The sequence below is a fragment of the Bombus terrestris genome, chromosome 11 (assembly GCF_910591885.1).
Source record: "Bombus terrestris chromosome 11, iyBomTerr1.2, whole genome shotgun sequence".
NCBI lineage: Eukaryota > Metazoa > Arthropoda > Insecta > Hymenoptera > Apidae > Bombus > Bombus terrestris.
Window position 1 is genome coordinate 6866873 of NC_063279.1, and position 12120 is coordinate 6878992.

At 37.9% G+C, this 12120-nt stretch overlaps 1 protein-coding gene and 1 non-coding gene across 5 annotated transcripts in view; both read left to right on the forward strand.

Annotated features, from left to right (window-relative positions):
* LOC100644216 overlaps window positions 1-12120 on the forward strand; it is a 42583-nt gene that overhangs the window by 973 nt on the left and 29490 nt on the right. The window contains exon 1 of one of the 4 annotated variants that reach the window (XM_012314030.3): window positions 2682-3092. The exons of 2 other annotated variants lie outside the window; for them this stretch is intronic. The gene's annotated coding sequence lies outside the window, so the exon portion shown is untranslated. Of the gene's footprint in view, window positions 1-2681; window positions 3093-3291; window positions 3438-12120 lie in introns of those variants that run through there. One more of the 4 variants, XM_012314031.3, reaches the window with a different exon arrangement.
* TRNAR-ACG lies at window positions 76-148 on the forward strand. The gene has a single exon. It is a non-coding gene; the product is annotated as a tRNA-Arg (tRNA).

Sequence of the window (12120 nt, forward strand, 5' to 3'; positions counted from 1 at the left end):
TATATTCGCAGTTTCTTCGATATAAGATTTATATGTGTACTTCTTATATCAAATTTAAAGGTAAGGTAAAGAGTTGGTCCTGTGGCGCAACGGATAACGCGTCTGACTACGGATCAGAAGATTCCAGGTTCGAATCCTGGCAGGATCGGAGGTCATTTTTTTTTCTACTTTTTATCACTTTATATGTATTTTTCATTTTTAGCCTTCACATAAAGTATATAAATATTTAAGGATTTTTTTATGGCTATTTCGTGTTATAAAGCATTTGTCATATGAAGACTAAACGGGAAAGATATAAGTTTATTTTTGTAAAAAAAAGTATTTTAACTCATTAAGGACCTAGTACTATATATATATATATATATATATATATATATATATATATATATATAGTTTCCATAATGTTACAAATACTTCAATTTCTTTATTCTAAATTAATTGAGAAAAAAAATTGAACACTGCCTCTTTATGGTTTAATATTAAACAGTTAAAGGGCTATAGGATTTCTTATACGAGAACTACTATTGGATATATCGAAATGCACATTAAGATACAGTGCAAGGGGATTTTTCTTTGGTCAACGAGTTAGTACAACGAGTTGCTCAAGAATCTCCAGGAATAGTACGCATTCCAAACAGGCCAGAACGATGCTGGTGCACTTTATTCCTCCCTTTGCATTCTTTGCCTCGAAAGTTCACCCGGAAGATAAACACAGAGCATCGAGTTTCTAGAAATCTACTCTTAATCGACTACTCAACCTATGTTCCAAGTTTGAAATTGAAACACGCCAATTCAAATGGAGAAAATTGAAAATATTTAATTGAAAAAAACCACGATCTGGCAAACTTTCTCTCTCTTTTCTTTTTACAATTCGTCTAATAACAATAAGCTAATGAATCTACGTAAACTAAACGTAAATCTTCGCTCGCCATCCAAATTCGAGTAGCTTCTAGAAAACTAGAAAATCATACTAAAGGTAATTGCACATTCTCTCCGCTTCTTCATTTCTATCATACGTTGATTGTATTCAAATTGCAGTCAAATTGCTTTCCTTTGCGAATAATTTTTTCCGAATAATTATCGCCGAAGAGAACAATTATTCGGTTACCAACAGCCATTCCTAAATAATGAAAAATATTTCCTGTTATGAATAACGGTTACTGTTGATTGATACGTATTTTCATCATCGATAATACGATAATAATATTAGAAACCAAAAACAATTCCATCGCCGATAAATGGTTAATCACCAATATTGGTTATTACAGTTATCATACAGTAGTCGAAAAATATTTGCATTACCCGTAATGTATATACCAATAATTACCATTATTCGTAATTCGTGACCAAAATCAATTTCGGTCCATCAATGATGGTTAACGGTAACTAACGAAATTTTCACCATTTACGGTGGATTTGATTTTCTGGCTATAATCAAATAAGCCTTTTATTTTATGATATAACTAGACCGCGGATATTTACGTAAACTCATATTTTCACCAATATACATAATTAAAAAAACTGTAATTTAGATGAAAAATTCTGCTCTAGTATAGTATCTGAATTGCAAAATATTCGACTAGAATGAGATTCTGTAAAAATTTCGGGTCGTTTGTCACGCAAATAAGGTGTATAATAAATTTCGGTCAACCTGTTGATGTGTGACGTCCACGTGGATTGTGACGATACCATTTTTAAAATTTGCTACTCAACCTATTGTATGGTTTGTTCTGTATGCATTTAAATCGCGAGTATTTGATTAGATTTGAGATATTTTTTATTTTGCGGCTGGTAAGACGGTGATTATACGAAGAGCGGTAAGCGGTAAACGGCAAAATTGATATTTGAAGCGCTAGCAATGGCCGTGTGCCATCGCTTGTTTCACCGCTTACCGCTCACCGCTCTGTATGATCACAATCTTTCGCCGATTTCTAAAGTTAAGACCTTTGTCGGCTAGGTGTTCATCAGTATGATTGGTTAAAACCAATTTCGTTCCCGCGGAAAATGCTGCACATCGCCCGAAATAAAATCTAAAACCAAAAATTGTCATCCATTAAATATTATAAAGTACAGAAGTGGATTTATCTTGACGTTAATGACGCTATATAAGCGATAAACGCCGGAAGGTTATGGGGGCCCAAACGTACTTGTCGGAACTTCTTTTTAACGCAAAATTAATTTAAATTAAATACGGAAAATATTTGTTGAAACAGTACGTCGTACGAATATTCGGGACGCCCATCGAGCACTCGATAGGCTCATTACGAAACATTCTGGAAAATTTTTTCGTTTTTTAGAATGCGTGTAAAATGCGTAAAAAATAATCAATTAGTTTCAGGCCCCCGAAGGATTAAGTTCGCCACTGATAAACTGTACCATACTTTGCATATTTCATATATTTCTGTGCATATTATTCTGTACACCCCTTGTATCTTCAGATTTTCTACAAACGCATAAAAATCTAGTTACGTATACTGTTCCCGTATGCTTGGAATCAGTTCGAATAATTTCCTGGTTCCCCGTACGTTGGTTACGCGCCATTACGCATTGACGAACGTGTATTCGATCCGACTAATTGTCTTTTGCTTATCGGTTATATACTCTATGGATGATGGTTGTGAGGCGCGCCACGTCCAACAAATTGCGTAGATCTGGTTCTGTGCCTGCCAGTTCGAATTATCGCGTACGCGTCGCGCGAACGATCCGTGCAACTGTCGGTTCGACGACGTATCTCGTTCGTGGTCTCCCTCAAACTTCCGTCCGGAGACGTGAATTTCCATGACAGGATGTTCCCCTATTCTCTCTCTGGCTCTGTTGCTCGTCGCGGTGCAAACTAGTGGAACGAATCGCGATTCTTCTCTCCCTCTCTCCCTTTTTCTATTTTTCTCATTCTAGTCTCTCCCTCTCCACAGCTAGTGTGCACGTTCGTTTCCTCTGACGTTCACTTTTCTTAGCCGCTCGCGGTAATTCGACACTTGTGTATACATATTACAGAGGCACAGTTATCTTCTTAAGATTTCGTTTTCATAACCTGTTAGATCAGAAGAGGAAAGTTCGTCTGGATCAGAGAACAACGCCCTCTATGAGTTTCTGTAAGTTTGTCAATCGTTTGGTTCTTTGTTCGATATTTGGACATGCTTGCGACGGTATTAGTATATACGGTCGTAGATATCTTCTATCTTGATCGTATTGTGCGTGCTGTACGAAACATTTGGAAATTTCTATTAGCGCTGTCGGCGTCGCTATCATGATCTTGTTGGTAGAGTTTCGAACAGATCTGGAAATCTATGTAGAAATTAACGAGACTCGTTTAGTGAATTTTGATTTAGTGAAAGTATATAATATTTCACGGAGATAGCAAAAGCGTTTAAGGAGACAGTTATCTATCGCATCAGTAAACTTTATCAACCATTGTTGACACCTACGGACATTAGCAGGTAAGGTTCGATTAACTTAAGAATAATTAAAATAGTCTTTTTTGTGAGAGTCATCAGCTTTAAGAATATCGATAGCCATTTAAGTTTGTAATGATTAGGAATATCGTAAAAGAAATTTTGCCACGCATTTTGTCCGGTAAACAAATCACGGTTACAGGAAGAAGAATAATAAGCTTCGATATTCAGTGGGATTACATTTAACCTAACCTAACTTAACGCTCATTGTACGCTTAACATTGCTATTCACGCTGTACGCTAATTTTTTATCAAATACACGTTTGCAATAAAAATATCTCGCAATTTCTATATATATTCTCCGATTGTTCTCAAATTTGACCAATATACGAAATCATGACGCTGTCTCGTTGTAACAGTGCTAACGAAATTTCCAAATGTTTAACGATAAATAAATGCTAAAGTTTCAAATTCGATTTTATCGAAAAGCAAGCGCCGCGTGAGAAGAGAATTCTATTCTATCTATCTTCGATTTATTTTCACACGTAGCATCGCTAAGATTACCGAGACACACTGTATTCGCGTTTTATTTCGCACGAAGATCGACGTCATCCATTCAGACCTTATTTGAATAAGCAGGTTTTTATCCCGTTTCCGCGACACACGGTCAATGCAGAGTCTATCGTATTCGCTAGTCACGATTGGTGTTTCTTTATCCATGACGCGAGTGCAAGTGAAAGGGAACACGACTCTTCTTTCGGCTATCTTTCCAGCGTGGACAATAAACAATAGCGCACGGCAGCAGCGCATCGCCAGATCTCTCTATCGTATACTTATTCCTTTGCTTTCTTTTCTTATCGACACGAAACATCGACTGGCTATGAGAAAGACGTGGTACTTACTTAATCACTGTAATTTATGTACCTCGCCAATTATCGCAAAATCGCGTTACGCTGTCACGTGTCTCTGCCGTTTGTTTATATTCTCTTTTTCTGGATCCCGAAGCTATCGTAAGTTACGCGCTAATTGAACAAATTCTTCGCTTCTTCCACCTCTGTTTCGTGACTTTTTCGATCCAATGGATAGAATTTCACTTTCGTGTACAGAGTGTTCACGTTATTAGTAGTTAGCGTTTTTTCGCTAACGATAAGTACGAGGAAAAAACGAAAGAGGAAATTCGACGAATAACGATAATATCTTTTTCACAAACGCAAAAACGAACGTACTTTTTAGATGCTGATCTTCTTGTTCTTCTTGCGTATCATCGAACCCTGTCGTCGTTCTACTACGGGAAAAGGTACCCGGATAACATTGTCGAAAATGTAATTTAACCTTAACAACTTAGATCAATTGAAAAGATATCGCAACTTTAATTTTGTAGATATCGTTTGTATCTAAGTCTTCTTTGTCTTATCGATCTTGTCTGACAAATTTTTTAAAATTGGAATTGTAGTACCTTTCGAATAATCGATTTTCGACCACGTTACCCTAATCCATTTTTTCGTAGAATGACGAGAGCGAGCATGCAGTTCGCTTTGAACCATTCATTTCGTTCCTTTTTCATTTTTCCCTCGTATTTATCGTTTGCAAGAAGAACGTTAGCTGGCGATAGCGTGGACACCCTGTATACAGGGTGGTTCAATAAGAATTAACGCTTCGCTATCTCCGTTATTTTTGAAGATATAAAGAAACTTTATTAACAGAAGTTGCTCCATATAGAGAGAACTATAATATGGCAGTAGAATATACGGCAGAACTTCATTTCTACAAACCAGTTTTTGTTTACCGTCGGTTGATATACGAACTCGTAAATGATCGAATTATTCGAACTACGCTCGGCCGTGTATTCAGTTACACGAACGAGTATTCTGAAACAGCGTTGGGCAGAATTTTATTCGGATAACGAATAAAGATAGAGAATGAAATTTTATACACCACCGATGAACAAATATAAATATTCGGTCGAGCAAGTATTTATTCGAGCAAGCAATCATTCGCGTTAAAAATTCATCCGAATAAAAATTTAATCGAATAACCGAGGTAGAATTATATTACCCATTTGTTGCAATATTGACTTTTATAATCAACTTTTGTCGAAATGGCAGATTAGAAAGTTTATCGTTACTTGCTAGATTACTCGTCTGATAAATTAATACTAAGAATTGTATCTGTATATACCGGTAAAAAATTACCATAATTCTGCAATAATATATTTCCTTTACTATCTTTATTTATTATTTACTGTTAAATTAAAACCATATTTCGATAATAAAATTCATTATCAATTTTTCTCGAAAATCCCTACATACAAATATACGTACTATACATATACTTGAGCACAGGGAAGGCTAATCACGAGGACAAAAAATTAATTAAAGAGCAATCAATTTCGCTAGATATTCCAGTAGATATTAAACAAGTACTAGTAATTTGTAAAACTTCCATAGTAAGATATCAATGGAATGATCTAAGTAGAGGAAAAAGTTGATCCAACGAACAAAGTTCAAACAGAATTTCACCGGACATAGCTAACCGTCTGTTTCGCGTATCATACGCCTAATTTCGCTCTTTCCGAAGCTTCCCTCTGTAATCTATATCAACCGGATTATCTTCAATTCTGCTTCTTTTTTCCAATTCGCGCCACACTCTTCAATTCAAACGTTTGATTCGATCTGCCCCGGAACTACCTAATCAACGGTCTCTCCTCTGTCGCCGTATTCCGCGTAGAAATTGCCGCTCGCTGATTGAAAGATACTCGCGTTACCGTGCGCCATGAAAGCGTAATCCCATTGAAAATCGCGTTTACGGATCGCGTTACATCGATACCAGTTGAAAAGCGACGCGTTTTCTAGCCGCGCCGCGGCAACAAGGCCATCGCGCCACGTTAAAGATCAGATGGTTCAGCGAACGAAAACAGGAAACTGGTAATTAATGCATCCTCCAGCAGCCAACCTCGATGATCGTTTGTATCGATCCGATGACCCGAGCTTGCAGAATCGCGAAATCTCGCCACAGATTTCCACTTTGTTTCGCAATGATCGTTGGTACGCGAATCGTTTCGTTCGCCAACTCGGACGAAGTATGATCGGCTCCAAAGTTCTCAGTTTCCTTGTTTCGTTACGTAATCGAGCTTTGTAGAGCCGCTAACGTTCGATATTTCAACTCGAGCGTGGTTTCTACTCGTCGTCGGACGGTTTCCAAAGTTACGCGTTGGTTATCGTTTGGCGAACGTTTTCTTCGCGAATTTTTGCAATTAGCAACTGAATGGGGGATGGTTACGCGCGCTCGTATTTTCGTAAATAAATGCGACTAAGGGAGAATCTTTTTAATGGGAACAAGTAACGAGGTACTGGAACGGCAATTGCTTTCAATTTTCAAATATTACGAGAATTCCATTAGGTTGTCGCGAAAGTTTCTTTCGTTTTATAAAGAAACAATAGATGCGCGACGTCTTTCGTTTTATATTGTTTTACCGAATTACGTACGATGCATTTTATTCTGTTTCTATTGGATTGGCAATTAACTGATTACGATCATACGTAGTTCGATGAAATGATACGAAACAAAAATGTGGTGCATCTGTCGTTTCTTATAAAACGAGAGAAACCTTCGGGGCAACCTAATACTTTGAATACTTTACACACTTCCTGCGTATTATAGGTACATATTTTTCCATATGCAAGTATCTAGAGACAGAACAGAGACAAGCAAAGAGTTTGAGAAACCAGAGATTTTCCTCTCATCGTATCTATTTGCAAGTTCACGTTTCGTGTTTTTGGCTATGTTCTAATTGTGATTTATTTTTTTTAATTTACGAAGAACCAAGTGCAGTTTTTAGATCATTGCTAAATAACTGACATAACAATAATAATAATAAATAATCATAATTATACTATATAATATACAATCGTAATATGACGATAGTAATAATAATTAATAAATAACTAACATACATGTCTCTTCACATCATACGCACATTGACTACAATTTTGCACTTTCAGAATTTCCTACAAATAAATGAACTTGCCATGCATGAACGTTCACAGTATAGTCGTCTCCTTATGGGTCGTTGGCGCTTTAACTTGTGAAATCGATCAGCGAGATAAGTTGTGCTTGATCCAGTTTCCAATAAAGAGAGGAAACGAGGGTTTACGAATTCGCTTTAATCGGCGATAAAAGTCGCAGGTGGCCCTGACGCGTGCGTGATTTTCGCGTGTAGCCGATCATTTCGAACATGGCAAAAATAGATGGAGATTGCCTCGAACGTTATTGCTGACACAAGCCACTTTCGATACAGAACCTTGTACGCTCGATCCGGTCGCAACGCTTTCGGCGTCAAATACCCGACGACGGACAAAAGGGAGTTTGAAATTGAAGGGCAAAGGGTGGGAAAGAACGAGTAATGGGCATTGCTGGTGATTTTCCATTTAATGGGAACCGCAACTGACGATTATAACGTTCAAAATGTCTCCATAAGACGAGAATTCAAGATTTTAAAGACAGAAAGGTGTATTGCTTGTTAAAACAGGAAATGTCCACTCTGTCAGTTGGACGAAGTTGCTAAGTTGAACGCTGGGTGAAGCGGCGGTCGTTTGTCCACGATTTGACCACATTTGTCGAATTAACATTTTCGTTCGTCTGTCTTTAAAAAGAGAAAAAATAATCGCCAAAGGAAAATGAAGAATATTTGACCTCGGTGTTGCCCCATGAAGCTTCTCTTTGATTTTTAAGTGGGCTAAGATTTGTCCAGGTTTGTACGCCCACAATTTTCGTTCGTTCTCTCCTCGAAAAAGAGTTATCGTCAGATGAAAATTAATAAAAGAGTTGACAATTTTTATTTGCAGAATAGCAGAACGAAAATTCTTCGTTGACAAATGTGGTTAAATCGTGGGCGGTCACGTGGCATTTAAAAGTCAACGAGGAAGTTCATAGGGCACCGATGTGAAACATTTTTCAACTTTCACACGGTGATCCTTTTTTTTTTTTTTATATAAGAGTGGACAAAGATTCCGATTGGACAAAACAGTACCGTAGAGTAGTAGTAGTAGAGTACTGTTTGGCTTTTGTACAAATTTACAGCCGGGCGTTAACAGCTTCACCTAGCTCGCTCTGCACACTGCAACAAAAGACAAATGAAAATGATCGACATTTCATTAATTATTCTTTTTAAGATGTGTAACAATACGTAACGCGTGAACTTTGTTTTATACGGTTGAATTCATCGAACGTTATTCTTTTCCTAGTGGACGAAAATGTCGAAAGTTAATTTTTTCGATAAAGCTGTTTCGCGATGTTCCTTGAATCGATTCTTGCGCGAAATATTTCCTACTATATCGGTAACAATAGTGCAGCTTTTTTCGATTACATCCCTGCTTTTGTCAGTTACAATTCTATTTTATAAAATTGTACCTCTGTTCTATCGCTTGTCCTTTCATTGTTCTTTCGTCTGCTATTCTATGTATATACATGTCGGGGATGGAGAGACACCGGAGCCTTCCCGTTGAAACCGGGGGAAAAAACCCCTAATATTGTAATTTGGATTCTACCATAGTCGTAGTTAAGCAATCGCCGTCCTTCAGTCCGATTGGAATTGTCTGAAATCTATGAGAATGAGTTTGGGTTCGAGGTGACAACCAGTCACCGAACGTAGCCGCGGTCAGGGGACGAACGTTTTGTCTAACAAAGTTATGGAAAAAGTCTATAGCCCTCCATAAAAAGAAATAGTTGTACCGGCACTCGACAGTAAACATACTAACGGTTTCTGTCTCGTGGCCCGTCATACGCAGACCCTATTCTTTGGGTAGGTTGATTGCCGGTTGTCGAGACATATTCGCAAAATATGTTCAGCCAGCATGATGACCCGTCATAAACCTTAATCCTTAATTAACGAAAATAGGCAAACAGTCTTTTCCGCGAACGACACTTCCGGAGACTGACCAATTAACAATAACGGCAATTTCCTTCACTCTCCGAACGAAGACTTTTCTCCACGAATGTAAAAGACCTGGTGCCGCGAGAGAGTGGTTCAGTTTTTTCCTAAACAGCGTCATCGTGACGGAGGGAGGGTTTCGAGTACGATCTCATCAACTGAGGTATCATTTCGACAGAGTGCTTACTCCACGTGCTAATTGGGAGTACGACCTAGACGTTGCCGACGAATAAAGAGTAAAGCGTCCCGTTGACCGCGGATTCGTTATCGGACCTAAGACTATTGTCATTAGCATCCCCTAATTTAGTGCCTAACCGCCGCAGTTATTTGTCAAATCTATCGTCTCCATACTTGTGCCAATAAACCCTGGATCGCACCATAACAATGGCTAATACTGGTGAAGATTCGTTACCCGCCCACACCTCCAATCCTACCCTCAACCCGACATACATATACAGCCACATTGCAGTATACTCGATAAAGTTTTCGATTTTCTCGAAAACTGAACCTTCACCGACAAAATTTATCTTCTATTTATTTATTTTCTATCGCACCCTGTATATATTATCATCATACATCCATAACATTACACCTATCGATAGATGGTCAATAGATGGTATCGACAAAATCCGCAATCACTTAGTTGCCAACCCAATATTAACCAGTCAGCCGTGGAATTTAGTTTTAGTCATTTCTCATGGGCTTAGTCCACGCATCTGTGTATGCTCAGTTACGCAAATCGTCGTGCTAAGTCAGATTAGGTTAACCCCATTGTTAGGTTAGGTTGAGTGGGTAAACAGATACAAATGGCGACGAGTATACGCGTGAAACACGGCGAGATAAAGTTTTTGTTCGACGCGAAACGCAATTAACTGGTTGAAAGACGATAATAATTGTAGCGTTGGAGAACGATCGTTTTCTATAGGTTTTCTCTTTCGAATCTGCTGTTTCACTTAGATCGGCTTGGATAGGCGTGGATAGGATTAATTATTTGACCAAGCTGCAAAAATCAGGATTTATCGAGCATAGTGTGGCGCTTTAATAAACAGCGAGGAAAGCGAGTCCTTGCTTTCTCACCGGTTTTGCACGAACGCAAGCGTGACCGGCCGTTTTGCATTAGAAGCTTTCGCTTTCAGAAACATATACATTACGAGTTATTATAGAGACACGACTATAGCAAGAACCGTGTGTATCGCGACGCGGCAAATTATATACTTTTGCTTTAGGCTTTTATCCGTTTCTCCCCGGTGTTGGATCTTGCCAGATGTTGGAGCGATTTTCGCGAACGCTGCCTCTTTCATAGATCCATTGATCGCCTGTAATAGAAAGCCACATGGCATTAACGGATGAACATATTCTATTTATAGTGGCAGCCGATAGTCAATGATACACCAATAATAGTTTCTTTTAATATTGTTAGCACCGGTGCTGTTCAGGTCGATGTCTAAAAGTCACCTTTACGTTTCCAAGAAGACCTTATAACTTTCTATCTTTGTATCGGTATTCTTGTTATTTGTTTCCTGTAAAGGATCGATCGCCAAACTTTGTAACGAGAAGAGGAGACATGTATTGATTCGATTAGGTATTGTTCAGAGACATTGTTTTTATTTGCAAATGGATTTGTATCTGTGTATGCACAGTTATATAAACCGTGCTAAGTCAGGTTAGGTTAACCGTATTGTTGGGTTAGGTTAAATCTAGAGGATCGTCAAAACTTGTAACGAGAAGAGGAGACACGTATTGCTTCGATTAGGTATTGTTCAGAGACATTGTTTTTATTTGCAAATGGATTTGTATCTGTGTATGCACAGTTACATAAACCGTGCTGAGTCAGGTTAGGTTAACCGTATTGTTGGGTTAGGTTAAATCTAAAGGATCGTCAAACTTTGTAACGAGAAGAGGAGACACGTATTGATTCGATTAGATATCATTCAGAGACATTGTTTTTATTTGCAAATGGATTTATATCTGTGTATGCACAGTTACGTAAATCGTCGTGCTAAGTCAGGTTAGGTTAATCCTATTATTGGGTTAGGTTAAACCTAGTCCGGATGATCGATTGCTGTTTCTATATTTCTCGCAATAACTTTGTATCTTTTAATGACATTCTTCGGACGGTGTTACATCGATGTATGGACCGATAGTTTGAGGTTATAACTCCATTACCAGTGCAGCTACGAAAGAGTGCCAAAGGAGAAAGATGAACGCTTCGAAGAGTACGTAGGACGTCCGTAGGAGCGTGATTTTTTAAGAAATGTAATGTGGTGCATATGAGATGGACGATTATATCATTTCTCTTAAATGCAAATGCATATTCTTTTTACATCTAGATAGATTGCTGTTGTCATTCTACGCAAGAAGATGTCGGGGTATAAAAGATATACGGTATATAAAAAAATTATTAATTATCGAGATATTTCAAAAGATATGTCCTTATAGGATCTAAATAAATCCTATTTTTTAAATAACAAATAAATACGTAGACGTTTTTGTCATGAGCGGACAGATCAAAGTCGACAGTTACGAAAATCCCAGCAGCGTCTTTTTTTTTAATTTAAGCATCTTCCTTTATAAAGGTGTATTTTTCTTTTTTTTAATGTCTAGACGACTAATAATTTTTTTTACCATTGTATCCCCGATACTTTTTTACGTCGTGGATCGACTAGAGGAGAATCTACCTACGTAAAAAAATATGCATATTCATTTAAAAAAATAATGCACTAGTTGATTGCACGTGCACCATTGTATGCCTACAAAAGCGTGGTCGTGCGGACATAGTACTCTTTGAACCATTCAACT